This window comes from Dryobates pubescens, chromosome 19, assembly GCF_014839835.1.
Source record: "Dryobates pubescens isolate bDryPub1 chromosome 19, bDryPub1.pri, whole genome shotgun sequence".
Classification (NCBI taxonomy): Eukaryota; Metazoa; Chordata; class Aves; order Piciformes; family Picidae; genus Dryobates; species Dryobates pubescens.
The window spans coordinates 8,822,476-8,839,558 of NC_071630.1; the positions used below are offsets into that span (position 1 = coordinate 8,822,476).

The 17,083-nt window shown below is 41.9% G+C and overlaps 1 non-coding gene across 1 annotated transcript; it reads left to right on the forward strand.

The window, feature by feature from the left end:
• Positions 1-13,568: 13,568 nt before the first annotated feature.
• On the forward strand, positions 13,569-13,680 carry LOC128898196 (U6atac minor spliceosomal RNA). The gene has a single exon (XR_008462735.1). It is a non-coding gene; the product is annotated as a U6atac minor spliceosomal RNA (small nuclear RNA).
• The last annotated feature ends 3,403 nt before the right edge of the window (positions 13,681-17,083 follow it).

The following is a 17,083-nucleotide window of genomic DNA, read 5'->3' on the forward strand; positions in this document are numbered from 1 at the left end:
ACTGCACTGTAAACAGCTCCCAGAGGCTCCTTGCTTTTGTAGCCTCAAACATGGAATACCTATCCAATAAAATTTCCATGTCAGCCAGGAGCAGTATTGCAGCCAGATCCTATTTTACATACTTATCATTTAAATTCTGCTTTTTAGGTTGGTCCTTTAAAGTACAGAATTACAGAATTGTGTGGGTTGGAAAAGCCCTCTGAGATCATCAAGTCCAACCATCAACCTAAGCCTGCCATGGCTATTAAACCATGTCCCCAAGTGCCATGCCCACACATTTCTTCAGTACCTCCAGAGACAGTGACTCCACCTCCTCCCTGGGCAGCCTCTTCCAATCCCTGACCACTCTTGCAGCAGAGAAATGTTTCCTAATCTCCAACCTAAAGCTCCCCTGGCACAATTTCAGGCTACATCTACAGACCTTCCAAAATAACCATCTCAAAGCTGAGTATTTTATCTTCTCAATGCTATGAGAACCCGTTGTTTAGACTGCATCAGAAGTTATGTCTAGGAACATCAAGGAGAACTAAATTATTGATTCAGGACTATTTTAACTCAATAAATAAAGCACTTAGCTGGATTTTTCTTTTAATTTTCTTTCAAGGATGGGTCTAAAAAAAGGACTAAGATGAAAAGATGGAGAAAACAGTTTCTTTGTGGACTTTTTCCACAAATAAGCAAGGGGGTTGCAGAACTGCAGTGATATTCCTTCCACTTCTGGTTGGAGCAGGCATATGAGCTTTCCCTAAGTCATTTTGACTTAACAGAACACTAATACCAGAGTTCATTCTGAGCTGAAGGTGAAACTTAGGAAAATGAAACTTAATATTCAGGGAACACAAATGATTACAGGAGTACATGCCCTCCGTTCCTCCTCCCTCCTCAGGTCTCTAAAGGGATTGAGATATTAGAATAGGTCATTTGATTTCAGGCCTGATGCAGCCATGTGTTTTAAAGTAAACTTGCTGAAGAGACAGCCAAAGTGACAGAGTTCTTGGTTTAAAAAAAAAAAATGAAAAAGAAGGAGAGAAAGGGGGCGGGGGGGGGGGGGGGGGGGGAAGGGGGAAAGGGAGAGAGGGAAAAAAGAATAGGAAAAAAAAGAAAAGAAGAAAAAAAAGGGGAAGGGGAAGGGGAAGGGGAAGGGGAAGGGGAAGGGGAAGGGGAAGGGGAAGGGGAAGGGGAAGGGGAAGGGGAAGGGGAAGGGGAAGGGGAAGGGGAAGGGGAAGGGGAAGGGGAAGGGGAAGGGGAAGGGGAAGGGGAAGGGGAAGGGGAAGGGGAAGGGGAAGGGGAAGGGGAAGGGGAAGGGGAAGGGGAAGGGGAAGGGGAAGGGGAAGGGGAAGGGGAAGGGGAAGGGGAAGGGGAAGGGGAAGGGGAAGGGGAAGGGGAAGAAGATAGAGTCCATTTATATATCACCTTGGATTTCCAACTCTACCATTACCTCCTCCCTTGAAACCCTGAAAAAGTTAGGAAGATAATGCAGGGAACAGCACTGATTTGAAGTGGAGATTTAATACCTAACTGTTACTCAGGCCTACTACAGAGTTAATAGTAGGTGTATACAACTCTGTGCTGTTCACTACTTTAGGGCTAAAATAAAGATGTCTTGAAATATCCTGATCTCCAACTTCTCAGAACCTTACAGCTTTCATCACAGTTTGAGGATTCTGTTTATTTCGTGTGGATATCACCAGCTCTGAGCTGTTCTCAGAAAATAATATCCACCAGGAAATCATTCTTTGGGCAGCAATTTACCCTAATAACAGTTCTGCTTCGTGCATTCTTTTTGCTGATCAGGTTTTGCTGTGTTGCTCAAGTGCTACTGTACCAAGAGTAGCAGAGCTCACCTTGAACGCTGAGAAGGGACTGAAATTGATTCTGTTGGTTATTACAATGGTGGCAGGGGCTGACCTCACATCCAGCACTGTGCAGAGTGTAATTTTTGCACACAGTGTTGAATTTGTCTTTGTTATGGGGTTCGACTGCCTTATGGAATCAATGGCATTTGGAAATGACAGTCCTGTTGCTACCGCGAAAGGAAGACAGTTTGGGGTTATAACGTAGATGTAGAACCGCTCCTTATAGAACCAGATCATGTCCTTCAGCTTCCCTGACTCCATGAAGTGACTTGTAATAGTCACAGCCCAGAAATCACTATGTGTGTGTATATTTCATGGAATCATACAATTGTTCCGGTTGAAAAGGCCCTGTAAGATCACTGAGTCCGCTGTCAACCCAACACCACCATGGCCATCAAGCCATGTCCCCAGGTGCCACATCCACACGTTTCTTGAACTCCTTCAGGGACAGTGACTCCATCACCTCCTTGAGCAGCCTCTTCCAACTCCTCACCACTCTTGTAGCAAAGAAATCTTTCCTGATCTCCAACCTAAACCTCCTCTGGCACAATTTCTTCTCCCAGGCAACCAGCACCAGAACAAGGGGACACAGTCTCAAGCTGTGCCAGGGGAGGTTTAGACTCGAGGTGAGGAAAAAGTTCTTCACTGAGCGAGTCATTCATCATTGGAATGGGCTGCCCAGGGAGGTGGTGGAGTTGCCGTCCCTGGAGGTGTTCAAGGGGAGATTGGACGTGGCACTTGGTGCCATGGTCTAGTTGTGAGGTCTGTTGGGACAGGTTGGACTTGATGATCCTTGGGATCTCTTCCAACCTTAGTTATACTGTGATACTGTGATTTCAGGCTATTTGTGGCAGCACATCCATAAGAAGTCCTAAGGAAGTAACTCCAGCATCTATGCAACATTCAGCAACAGGACAGCACAGGTAAGAAAGTGAGGTTCAGAGGCAGTGCCATTAGTCTACAACTGTCAAATTCAAGGTAATCATTGCCAAGAGGTAATCTCCACCTCATCAAAATACTTCTCTTCCCTGCTTAAATTCATCAGAAACAGTTAATCAAAGAAAACCAAACTCATTCCTTTTTGACTGAAACACGCTGGGGAATAGCAAATTTCAGGCTAGTGCTGAGTGTACTTCAAACATTTACAGCATGGTATAGCTCAAAGCTTGATTACAATAGTCAAGCAAAACCTGATCTAATGGAGAATGTCCCTGCTGACTGCAAGGGGTTGGACTAGATGACCTTTGGACCCCTTTCAATTACTGGAAGGCTGCTATTAGGTCTCCCCAGAGCCTTCTCTTCTCCAGGCTGAACACCCCCAGCTCCCTCAGCCTGGCCTCACAGCAGAGGTGCTCCAGCCCCCCATTTATCTCTGTGACCCTCCTCAGGAACTGCTCCATCAGGTCTTTCACATGTTGAGGGCTCCAGAGCTGGACACAGCACTGCAGGTGAGGTCTCAGCGGAGCCAGAGTAAAGTGTCAGAACCATCTCTCTCCATCTGCTGGCCACGCTGCTTTGTTTCCATTTCCTACATTTGATTTTCATATTGGAATTTGCAAGACAATGTAATTAAGTGTTGCTAAATGAGGATTTATGAGACGTGCATGACCTCACCCAGGCTGCATCAGGCTACCTGCGCTTCCAGAGAGGAAGCTCCAGGATTGCTGCTGTGTTTACCCCTCGACACAAACAGAAACACATTGCTGAAGAGGGGCCACATTTCCTTTTAGACTTTTTAATTGCTCTATTTCTAAAAGTTTTACCACAGCACTGAGAATCTGGTTCCTCCCCTTTGCAATAGATTATAGGTTTTATGACTAACCATAACTTTATATTCACTGGTGCCAAGATATACACTGCATCAATTTTCTTTCATTTGTGTTTCTCAAACACTATGCACAAAGACAACACTATAAATATGTGACACGACTGAATGATGAAACAGCAGCTTCCTGCTGAAATTTTAAAGCAAGATAGACATTGTTTTAGCTGAGGAAGCCATTTAGATACCAGCTGTTCCCACTGAAAAGATGTGGCAGCCATCAGCAGAAATAAGAAATGCTCTCACTGTACATATTGAAATGAGTTTTATCTTCCTTTCCATTCTGTTTTGTGTTCCTGTTGGTGAAAAAGACAAAATTCATTTCACACTCACGTCTCCTTGCAAGCACAAATGCTAAATGAGAGGAATCTCTATCTTTGCACCCATGCATGCGCTTAGGAAAGATCAAAACCAGGAGCCAGGAAGCATATTAGTTCTGCTCAGTAATAAACTGATTTATGGTTTCAGAGCTGAAATTGAAGGTAAAAGGAGAAACTTGTCTGCATCTCTCAAATCTAATTCTCCCTATTTGTTTCTAGGTGGCATTTGTGTTCTATTCTAATTAGAAGAAAACAATATGGTCTGTGTCAGATACCACTGTGTGCAACTGCAGAATAAACATGGATACTTCGGTGGCGCCTGAGAACAATCTTTCTTTCACTGTGTCTTAGAATTAAGATCAGTACTAATCACTCCAGTTGCATTTCAGAAAGCAAGATGCAGTTCCTCAAACGTTCTGGCTTGCAAAATAGCACAGCGTACACATATCAATAAACCTTTCACATGGCTCAGAATCCAATCTTCCAACGACCATGACAAAAGAAATGTTGTGCTTTGCATCCCAATAAGAGGTTATGAAGTTGACAGAACTAACAGCCCTCCCTGGAGATGGGGGAGAAAAATCATTATATCATATTAAAGATTTTGCTTCTTTTTTTGCCACAGGCAATCAATTGCAAAAATTTGATTAAAAGAAAAGCCTTGCATTAGTGTGGGATTCTCAAGCTGCTTCTTATTAACATTTTATTGTAGCATACTCTAATGACAGCCAGTATTAGCTCTCATTATTCTAAATAAAGAGTATAGTCGTTGCCTTCTTAATGACTGAAGTGAAATGTGTCCATAGGGACACTTTAGTTTACTCTCTCACACAATGTAATACTGTCATTATTAATACTTCTTGAAGGCAACTTGTGGACTAAAGTTATCTCTGCAGTCTCCAGATGTTAATTTTTAAGCCTGTGCAGTCCCAGTGGCACGCAGAATGTTAGCTCCCTCCCTACACACCTCAGATTCCTTGAAATGCTGTAGTGCTGCAACACAACAATCCACAGGATGATGCCTGTGACAAAAGAGCGTAAGAAAAAGCAGCAAATTAAATTTCAGGTGCCTGTGAAGCAGGTAATTGCCACGAAAGTCAGGTAAAAGAGAGAACATGTGATTTGTCCATTGTTATGCTAACAAGCACGGCAAAGAGAAAAAGGAGGACTAGAACAAAATTTACTCAGACTTGAAACTGAATGAAGACAGGAGTTTTTTAGCCATGAAATCCTGGAACAAGTAGGATGCCTCTCTGTTTACACACACACACTCAGTATAAAGAGATAAGGACAAACAGTTAATAGTTTTTGTGCTTTCAAAGCAACACAAGAAAAACAGCCATCCTCTGAAGGGGTTAACCAAAGATCTGGTTGTACATCACCATCAGAGTCACCAAAGGAGCTTCCCAGTCTCACCATCAGTCCAGTCAAAGCTCTCACCCTTCTTTCTAGGGCTTGTTCTCTCTCTGAACCAGGACACGGAAGCAGACACGTCACTCACACCCTGTCAGTTTGAGATTCATATTAACTGTCTATGCTTTACCTTTCCAAAGGCACTTTAGAGCCATAGGATGCAGCGAGATGCTCAGGGGCATAAGGGAGTATTTGAAGGAGGCTGGCATTAAGCCCAATTGATTTCCAGTCTAGACAAGTACCTGGCCAATAACTCTGCAGCCCAGATAAATCCCACCTTGTATATATTTCCATCTTGGAAGTGTGACTAGCACTAAAAAAGCTTCACCATACATTTTCATGGATTGGTGTTCAGGACTTTGGTAAACCTCAGTTAGAAGGATACATTCAAAAAACTTCATAAAAGAGACTTGGGAGTCTACCCCTCTCTTTGATTATTATTCTTGTGCTTTGTTCTGAGCCATTTGCCATCATTTGCAAGAGAAGAAGCTGGGTACAGGCTTCTGGTGCAGTTATTAGGTTACAGGGATTATACATGCAGGTAGAAACAAAGAAATGTCTCATGGTACCCAAATTTCAAAAGCAAACCTCTTGGCCAGATGCCTCTCTTTCTGCCAAGTGTCTTCCTGTATATCAGCTCTTGCTCAGCCACAGTGCCCCATGTAAATCATCGACAAAAGCCATTTTGATGGTGGCTGTAGTAGTGTCCAGCTGTCTTTCCCCATTTCCCCTCTTCAGCTGCTGCTTTCATTAAGCCTGACTGATATGCGGAGTCTGTCATTCTCCCTAGGTCACATGTGCTGCACAGTAGCTGTTACTGCCACCTCCTGTAACAACAAGCCTACATACATTTTGTACCAAATCCTGGCTTTCTAGGACTCCTTTTGCTAGCATTGTGTCTAGTATTGGTTGTAGTAAGGTGGGGGTTGGTCAGGTCTCTTTAGGATCAGGTAATAATACAAGAGGAAATAGCCTGAAATTGTGCCAGGGGAGGGTTAGGTTGGAGATTAGGAATAATTTCCTTGCTGTAAGAGCAATCAGGCATTGAAACAGGCTGCCCAGGGGGTGGTGGAGTCACCATCCCTAGAAGCGTTCATGAAACACGTGACCTTGGTACTTAGGAACACAATTTGATGGCAACAGTGGTGTTAGGATGAAGGTTAGACTCAATCATAGAGTCAATAAGGTTGGAAAAGACCTTTGAGATCATCAAGTCCAACCTATCACTCAGCACCATCGAATCAACTAAACCATGGCACCAAGCACTCCATCCACCACCAGTGATGGTGACTCCACCACCTCCCTGGGCAGTACATTCCAATGGCTAATCTTTCTGTGAAGAACTTCTTCCTAACATCCAGCCTGAACCTCCCCTGGCACAGCTTGAGACTGTATCCTCTTGTTGGTCTCCTCTGAGCCTCTTCTTCTCCAGGCTAAGCAACCCCAGCTCCCTCAGCCTCTCCTCATAGGGCTTGTGCTCCAAACCCCTCCCCAGCTTTGTTGCCCTTCTCTGGACATGTTCCTGCAACTCAACATTTCCTAAACTGAGGGGCCCAGAACTGGACAAAGTACTCGAGGCCAGTGCCCCCTAACCAGAGGCAGAATGACCTCCCTGCTCCTGCTGGCCACCCTATCTTTTCTAGCTCAAACAATTCTATGATTCTATGGTTGTATTTAAATTAAGCAAAACCTTCATATTCCCTGAGAAAACAAGTTTGTGTTTTGAAAACAGAAAAAATAAATACATAAATAAGGAGCTGATAGTTGGAATGTTCTGAGATGGCACTGCCTTGCTTCATGTTCTCCCATGGCCTCTAGTAAGGATCCTAGCATGTTAATAATCACTGTATTTGCCTGGTTTATTTGTAGTTTTAAAACTTTGTTGTGCCACTACTGCAAGACTAATTCAACTCAAAGCACAGTTCTGTAAAACCTGACAATGTGAGAACTCCATCCACTGTAACACTGAAAAGGACACAGGGTATGTACAGCCTCAAGAAGGCTGAGCTGAAAAGCAAAATGAAAAATGTAGAGACTACAAGATAAACAAAGAGGCTCATAAACTGCAAAAAGATGCTGGAGTAAGCAGTGTATTATATTTTCTGATGCCAGATTAAATGTATTTTATTATCAAATATTAGAGCTTTTAAGCATCTAAACCCTAACTAATCTGGGAATCGCTAGCTGAAAGAAAGCTTCTTTAAAGCCCTGAGCCTACAAGATTAGTTTTGACTCCTGCTGAGCAAACAAGTGTCTAGTCTCATCAACCACGATACTGTACCACTATAAAAGACAGAAATTCCCTTTGGGTTTAGAGAAGGAACCACAATTACTGGGTGGAAAACTGCTGCAATTAATGGGACTACAGCACTTTACACCAAAGCATCCCAGACTCTGTCCTTATCCCAATCACATAAATCAATGAGACTTAGAATCAGAATTGTTTGGGTTGGAAAAGCTCTATAAGATCATTAAGTCCAACCATCAACCCAACACCACCATGGCCATTAAGCCATGTCCCCAAGTGCCATGGCCACATGTTTCTTGAACACCTCCAGGGACAGGAACTCCACCACCTCCCTGGGCAGCCTCTTCCAGTCCCTGACCACTCCTGCAGCAAAGAAATTTTCCCTAATCTCCAACCTAACCCTCCCCTGGCACAATTTGAGGCCATTTCCTCTCATTCTATCAACCTGATGGTAGGGAGAAGACGACTTGCACAAATTTATACGGGAGCAGCGTTAGGCATTGCACCTTCGAAGAGCAGCACTCTAAACAGCTTTGTGGGGTTTTGAGCTTTATTTTTAATCCTAAAGCCATGTCCACCAACTGCCCCCTGCTAGACATCCGGAAATCCCTAAGTGTGGCAGAAATCCTGGCTGAATCCTAAGATTTTTGTGCTGCTTTCGCTGTGCCCGAAACGAGGCTCTAATTTGGTTTGAGCAAAAACTAATTGAAAGTAATTTAATACCAATTGATTGTTAAGGGGATACATTTTTGCAGTTTATCAAGTCTATAGAAATGCAGCATAATTAACTCAAAACTGAATAGGCAATAATGTAATTAGACTCTCAACAACTTGAAACTTCCAAGCCATGTTTAAACAGTTAATTAAAATTTTAAAAGATAGTGCTATATTACATGTCTATAACGTTAACTGCTCCAAATGCTTATTGATATTTGTTAAGTAACCCAATTAAGTCATCTAATTTCTAGCATCTCCGAAGCTAAATAAATAGAGCTTTATAAATCAGCCTCACGCACGAGGAAAATGCCCAGATATTCACTTAATATAAATTAATAATCAATTGCACAATGAATTATGGCCTGTTGTTTGTTAGCTAGAGACACAGGGCCAACTTGAAAGCCACCAGATTGAGTTTTATGGTTCCCTCATTTTTCCACATGCTGTTCAAGCACAAATCTTAGGTAATTGCTCTACCGTCCCGTTTCTGAGCACGTTGAGTGACAAGGGCTTTCTTTGGTCTAGCTCAGCCTGTTGGATGTGCAGCTGCAAACACACAACTTATTTTCAGCCATGTTTCAAAACACAGAATCATAGAATTTTCTTCAGTTGGAAAATCCCTCTAAGATCATGAAGTCCAACCATCAACCCAACACCACCATGGCCAGCAAACCACGTCCCCAAGTACCATGGCCACATGTTTCTTGAACACCTCCAGGGGTGGTGACTCCATCTCCTCCCTGGGCAGCACATTCCATTGCCTGATCATTCTCCCAGAAAGGAAATTTTTCCTACTCTGCTGTGGCACAACCAGATATTCCTTAAAATGAATGGACATGGGGTCACATCTCCAAGGCTGCTGGTAGTGGGGGAATCTTTGCTGTCCAGGAGCTCCTGACACTTTGTATTTTAACAAGATTCCACTTTTCAGGTCCCACTCCTGTTCTTCCTTGCCACCAGAGAGCTCCAAGTTACACAAAAGATGCTTCCTAGCACACAGCAAAAGCTACTTTCAGAACTGCTGCTTTTCTACTCTGCTGTTAAATCCTCACCATGGAAGGGAAAAAAATCCTTTTGTTGTTTCTTTGCCTGCTCTAAAGATACATTCCCAGACAGTAAATTATGAATGCAAGAAAGCTTTATCCTAAGCAAGATAGCAACTTGTGTTTACCATTAAGCATTGGCAGCTGCTACTGACTGCTACTTTAACATATTTCCCATCTCTTTATCTCTTACCCCAATTAGGTATTTGCTAGTTATACCTGCATCAGCTCTAGAATGAAAGCTCACCAGGACAGGGACTGGCTCACCAGGACAGGGACTGGCTCACCAGGACAGGGACTGGCTCACCAGGACAGGGACTGGCTCACCAGCTCTGCTTGCAGGTCTCAGCAGAACTTCAATATTTTCAGAAAGCTTCAGCTTCTAACTAGCCTTGGACAACTCAATTTTATCAGCTTTGACAGAGCAGGAGTATCAGCAGGAGGAGGAGTCAGGAGATATTTTGCCAGGTCAATTCTTAAATAAATGTGTTGTACAGGAGAAATAAAGAACTGCTTGGATAAAGAGAGTAGCACAGGAACAGGTGTCATCTCATTTCTGGATGTCAGGTTTAGTTTAGCCACATTCACCAGTCACAACTTTCTCCTACTCAAGGATAGAAATTGATGTCATTGCGGCCTCGTCATGTAAACACCACAGGTGAAACTGAAGAGCCAAAGGGCATAGGGTTGACAAGGTGCCCAAAAAGTTCCATATTTTCACAGAATCAATAAGGTTGGAAAAGACCTCAAGGATCATCAAGTCCAACCTGTCACCCAAGACCTCATGACTACCAAACCATGGCACCAAGTGCCACATTCATTTTATTTAAAAGGAAAATAGGAACATTCTTTGCAAACCCCTGGGCTTGTTCCAGAGGGAAGACACTAGGGAAGTCACCGTGCCCCTGTACTGGGGGCTTGCGAGACCACACCTCGAACAATTTGATCAATTTTGGGCCATTCACTATAAGAAGGACATTGAAGTGCTGCAGCATGTCAGGAGAAGAGGAATCAAGCTGGTGAAGGGTCTGGAGAACAAAGCTGGTGAAGAGCAGAGGTAACTGGGGTTGTTTAGTGTGGAGAAGAGGAGGCTGAGGGGAGAGCTTCTGACTCTCTAAAACTGCATGAAAGGAGGTTGCAGGGAAGTGGGGGTTGTTCTTTTCTCCCTACTATCAGGTGAGAGAAGGAGAGGAAATGGCCTGAAATCATGCCAGGGGAGGGTTGGGCTGGAGATGAGGAACAATTTCTTTGCTGCAAGAGTGGTCAGGGATTGGAACAGGCTGCCCAGGGAGGTGGTGAAGGTATTCTAGAAATGTGCTGCCATGGCACCTGGGGACACAGTTGAATGGCCATGGTGGTGTTGGGTTGATGGCTGGACTGGATCATCTTAGAGGTCTTTTCCAACCCAAACAATTCTATGATTCAATGATTACTGTAACATCTGGGCTTACTGCTTTTGTTGTTAACGTTAATATTCTTTGATTTTAATTTACCTTTTAATGGCCAAGATATTTTTTAAAAATGATTAAAAATCAAGAAGGGCAGGAAAAGAAAATGGAAATTAAAATGGGAGAAGGGGCAGGAAAAGAAAATGGAAATTAAAATGGGAGAAGGGGCAGGAAAAGAAAATGGAAATTAAAATGGGAGAAGGGGCAGGAAAAGAAAATGGAAATTAAAATGGGAGAAGGGGCAGGAAAAGAAAATGGAAATTAAAATGGGAGAAGAGACAGGAAAGGAAAATGGAAATTAAAATGGGAGAAGGGGCAGGAAAGGAAAATGCAAATTAAAATGGGAGAAGGGGCAGGAAAGGAAAATGGAAATTAAAATGGGAGAAGGGGCAGGAAAGGAAAATAGAAATTAAAATGGGAGAAGGGGCAGGACTTAACCCTGTGCAGAGCAGAAGTCATTTCCAAAAGTGTGTTGTACACACAGTATCAGAACTGTGCCTCCTTCTGTGACAGGCTTTCCTAAAACCTGTGTGACAGTTTTCACTGTAAGCACCACTGAAGGACAGGAACTTGATTCCATCATTTCATGGCTGTCAGCTCTGCAGACAGGAAGGTATATTTCAGGACAACGCACTTCTCAGCAGCTGCTTGCATGAATAAGAGCTCACTTCCATCATTAGTCATTTAACCCAGCTAACATGACAACAGCATTTGTTAGAGAAGCTTGGAGACTCCTGACAGGAGCAAGAATGCAGAATTGTTCTTTTGGATGGCTTGCATGTCTTGAGCGCTTCAAGGAGACCACGCGTTTGAACATCAGTAACATTTGTTGTCCTCCCGCCCCGATTTCCCAGGTAAAGAAGTGCTGAGATAGGATAGCTTGTCAAGCTTGCAGAACCTTGTGGGAAGCCACCTCTGGGTCAGACACCCCACTCTCAAGCTACAGTCTGGCAGTGGCTGATTCATGATGCCATCACCTTTTAAAAATGAAGCCAAGAAGGACATTGACTTCAATGTGCATTCACAAAGCATTAGCCAAGGATGGTAATGAATTCAGTCTAGTAGTTATAAGACTTACAACTATACAACTAGTTTTATCTAAGAAAAGTGAATGATTCTCATGACAAACAAACTATCCCTCAATCCTCTTGTGGTTTAACCCCATCCAGCACCACACAGCTGCTTGCTCACTCCTTCCCCTCACCCCACTGAAATCAAACTGCTGTGCTGAAGTCTCAATTCCATGACATCAAACACATGAACATAATGGAATGGAATGGAATGGAATGGAATGGAACGGAATAAACCTCCTCTGGTGCAGCTTGAGATTGTGTCCTCTTGTTCTGTCACAGGTTGCGTGGGAGAAGAGACCAACCCTCACCTGGCTACAACCTCCTTTCAGGTAGTTGTAGACAGCAACAAGGTCTCCTCTGAGCCTCCTCTTCTCCAGGCTAAGCAACCCCAGCTCCCTCAGCCTCTCCTCATAGGGCTTGTGCTCCAAACTCCTCCCGAGCTTTTTTGCCCTTCTCTGGACATGTTCCAGCAACTCAACATCCTTCCTAAACTGAGGGGCCCAGAACTGGACACAGGACTCAAGGTGTGGCCTAACCAATGCTGAGTACAGGGCACAATAACCTCACTGCTCCTGCTGGCCATAGTGTTCCTGATACAGGCCAGGATGCCATTGGCCATCTTGGCACACTGCTGGCTCTTGTTCAGCCTACTATCAACAGGTACCCCCAGGTCCCTTTCTGCCTGGCTGCTCTCCAGCCAGTCTGACCCCAGCCTGTAGCACTGCATGGGGTTGTTGTGGCCAACGTGCAGAACCCGGCACCTGGATGTGTTAAATCTCATGCCCTTGGACTCTGCCCATCTGTTTTTTGGGTCAATCCTGTAACACTGAGACACTGCAGCTGATAGAAATTCTGATTAAAAAAGCCTTGAGTAAGAACTGAATGCTGCAGAATTAAGGTAGCAATTTGAGTTTATAGACTTGTCAGTAGTTACCTTGCAGCTTCAGAGCATTCATCATGAGTCTGTGACAGCCTGGTAAGTACAGACCAAACACCTGGAGATTCTCAGGGTTTGACAGTCATCAAATAGGGTAATAATGAAGGCAAAATTTAATCCATGTAGACTGCTGGCACTTTCCAGGTTACTTGTGACATAAATGAAGGTGGTTCAGCATTGCACAACTGCTGTTGGCTGAGTCTCAGAAACAGCATCTCCTTTTAACACTCACAGCTCCTTTGCACACAATGCTTACACACAGGAAATCTACATCTGCTTTGCTAAGATGGAGAGGTAACTATCTAATTGAAATAACTACACAAAATAAAACCAATCAAAAAACAAACCAAACCAAAACCCAACCAAACCCAAAAAACCAGAACCAGACAAAACTAATAAAGGGAAAAAAACAGAACCAAACAAACAGCTCCAAACCTGCTGAGATTACTTGGAACAAACCCAATAACAATGAGGGGAAAAAATGCTTGAGTCCACATCCAGATTGTCCATGCTTAATATTCAATTAGGTAAGAGAAGGCTTTTACAGGCATAAGTAATTATTAATATGCTTCTTTAGAAGTCAATTGCTTTAGATGTGACAAAAGCACCAAACAGTGCCAAAGCTCTGATTAATTTATGTTTGCATCTCACACACAACTCAAAATACAAGAGTGGTAGTTTTAGGCTATGCATGTTGTATGAAAGGACAGAAGGTTAGCACTCCCCTTGGTAAGGATGGAAGAGGCCCTTGTGGCCTATACAACATGAAAATTCCTCTGGTCTTGGACCAGGAAATCTGCTCCACTGCCTCCCCCCCCACCCTCAATCCCCCTGTCCCAAGAGAGAGAGGAGTTGAAAGAGAAGCAGTGGGTTAGACTTACCAGCCAGAAGCATGTTGTCTTCTTCCCAGCAAAGCAAAACAGCCAAGATCAGAAAGGAAGAGTAAAGGCATGGGGAAACGTAAAATGGGCATGTGAAGAATCGTTATGATACAGCTTCTCTTATCCCAGACATTTATCCCATGAATTTGTTTAGAATAATCTTTTGTTTTCACCCAATAGTGATTTATTTACATTTTTCTACTTTTCTGCTCAAAATCTGCAGCTAAATTTTAAAGGCATAGCCTAAAACTACCACAATAAGACTGAGAACACATCACTTGCCATGTGCTACACGGGCTTCCCTTCGCTTCTTTTCCAACCAGTTAAGCCAGAGATGTGTTGGGTGGACCAGAAATTTACCAACATCTGATGCATAGAGAAAAGCTTTTAAACTACTTCATAATATGCTGGTTTGTTCAAGGGGGCCTACAAGAAGGCTGGGGAGGGACTTCTCAGGATATCAGGTAGTGATAGGACTAGGGGGAATGGAATGAAGCTGGAGGTGGGGAGATTCAGACTGGATGTGAGGAAGAAGTTCTTCACCATGAGAATGGTGAAGCCCTGGAATGGGTTGTCCAGGGAGGTGGTTGAGGGCCCATCCCTGGAGGTGTTTAAGACCAGGCTGGATGAGGCTCTGGCCAGCCTGATGTAGTGTGAGGTGTCCCTGCCACCCATGGCAGGGGGGTTGGAACTAGATGATCCTTGTGGTCCCTTCCAACCCTGACTGATTCTATGAAAACTGATTTGTAAAGAAGTTTGGTTTGCTTCCAAACAAAGGCCTGCAAACCCACTCTGTGTTCCACATTATCACATGCCATAAAATTATAAATCAAAATAGCTGGCCAAGGTTTTTCGTTGCCTATAACCCATCACACTACAAAGTAATTTCAAAAACTCAAGGTTTTAGTGACTTATGCTTTGTGCCGTTTGGGTTTGTGTGTTGACTTTTTTAAGAAGGCAGAAGAAGATATATTATGGAAACAGCTGTGTAAATATAGTTTATTTAATAAAAATGTAAATAAGATTCATAGAACAGACTTAGAAACCTTGAAATGTTTATTTTCTATGAAAGAGATTAAGTCCTGGAGGTAAGATTTGTTTCTAAACTTGTAACTCTGGTAGTGTAGAGGCTACTGTGGTTTGTTTTATTTATTAAAGGGACAATTCTTCCAAGACAAATATTTTAACCTACTCAAGCATAATTCCTCCTACTTTTTAATTGCTCTCTTGGAGTCTTGACAGTCTGTAGCAGCTGAAACGCTGGACTGTGCTCCAAGAGAAGTGTAATTCAGATTTATGAGAAGACATTTCGGATCCAATATAATTGATTACCTACTGTAATGTGAACAGAACCTCATTTGTACTAATGAGCCCTATGCATAACACAGCAAAGCATTTTCTGATCTGAAGACCACAAAATGCCAAGCCAGATGTCATTGCTACTGATGACAATTCCCCCAGATGGTTCCGTTTCCTCTTGCTTTATGATGTCTTCAGGTTGGAGGAGATGGCATTTAACTCGGCACATAGCTCTGCTACTCTATGTCTGCTAGCTCCGTGCCATCCCAGCCTGCGTGCCACACCAAGACACCATCCTATTACAGCTGTTGTTAGAGCTAGGAAACGCTTGGCTGCTCGGGCAAATTTTGATAAATGCAACATCAGGTTATAAATAATAGAACCATCGATGGGCAATCTAATCAAGACTGAAGCTAAAGCATCCTTTGGGGTCTTTTCCAGAGGAAACAACAAGATTAATAACAGTTAACTTTTAAACCAGGCAGTTATGGAAGTGGTGTGAAACAATAAGTATAGATTAGAACTATAAAAATCTTCCTTAATGGGGGGAAAAAAGGAAACAGACATGCATTTCCAACATCTATTTTAAAACCATTATTCCACTGATTGGATTTTTTATATAGTTAGTTATTATTCCATTTATTTTTTATTTAAAAAAAAATTCATTGCTTTTTAGCTAAAAAAAATTCTTTCCTTCATTTGAGTGCTTTTTAAAATTATTATTTTAAAACCCCTTTTCCATTCATTTATTATTAATTCTAAAAAAAATTCCCATTCGAGTAGTTTTTATTTCAGATTTTTTTTTTTCCATTCATTTCATGATTTTTTATTTTTAAAAAATTGATTCATTTGATTTTTTGTTAGAATTTTTTCCATTCATTTCAGTGTTTATTCTTTTTAAAAAATTAACTTGATTTTTTTATGTAAAAAAATTTATTTTTTATTTAAAAATTAATTCACTTGATTCTTTTTTGTTTCAGAAGCTTTTCCATTCCTCTGATTCTTTTTTACATCAGAATTGTTTCCGTTCACAGTATCACCAAGGTTGGAATTTGATTCTTTTTTACTTCAGAAACCTTTCCCCATTCCTTTGATTCTTTTTTACATCAGAAATTTTCCCCATTCCTTTGATTCTTTTTTACATCAGAAATTTTCCCCATTCCTTTGATTCTTTTTTACATCAGAAATTTTCCCCATTCCTTTGATTCTTTTTTACATCAGAAATTTTCCCCATTCCTTTGATTCTTTTTTACATCAGAAATTTTCCCCATTCCTTTGATTCTTTTTTACATCAGAAATTTTCCCCATTCCTTTGATTCTTTTTTACATCAGAAATTTTCCCCATTCCTTTGATTCTTTTTTACATCAGAAACCTTTCCCCATTCCTTTGATTCTTTTTTACATCAGAAACCTTTCCCCATTCCTTTGATTCTTTTTTACATCAGAAATTTTCCCCATTCCTTTGATTCTTTTTTACATCAGAAATTTTCCCCATTCCTTTGATTCTTTTTTACATCAGAAATTTTCCCCATTCCTTTGATTCTTTTTTACATCAGAAATTTTCCCCATTCCTTTGATTCTTTTTTTACATCAGAATTTTCCCCATTCCTTTGATTCTTTTTTACATCAAAATTTTCCCCATTCCTTTGATTCTTTTTTACATCAGAAATTTTCCCCATTCCTTTGATTCTTTTTTACATCAGAAATTTTCCCCATTCCTTTGATTCTTTTTTACATCAGAATTTTTCCCATTCCTTTGATTCTTTTTTACATCAGATTTTTTCCCATTCCTTTGATTCTTTTTTGTTTCAGAAGCTTTTCCACTCCTTTGATTCTTTTTTGTTTCAGAAGCTTTTCCATTCCTCTGATTCTTTTTTACATCAGAATTGTTTCCGTTCACAGTATCACCAAGGTTGGAATTTGATTCTTTTTTACTTCAGAAACCTTTCCCCATTCCTTTGATTCTTTTTTACATCAGAAATTTTTCCCCATTCCTTTGATTCTTTTTTACATCAGAAATTTTCCC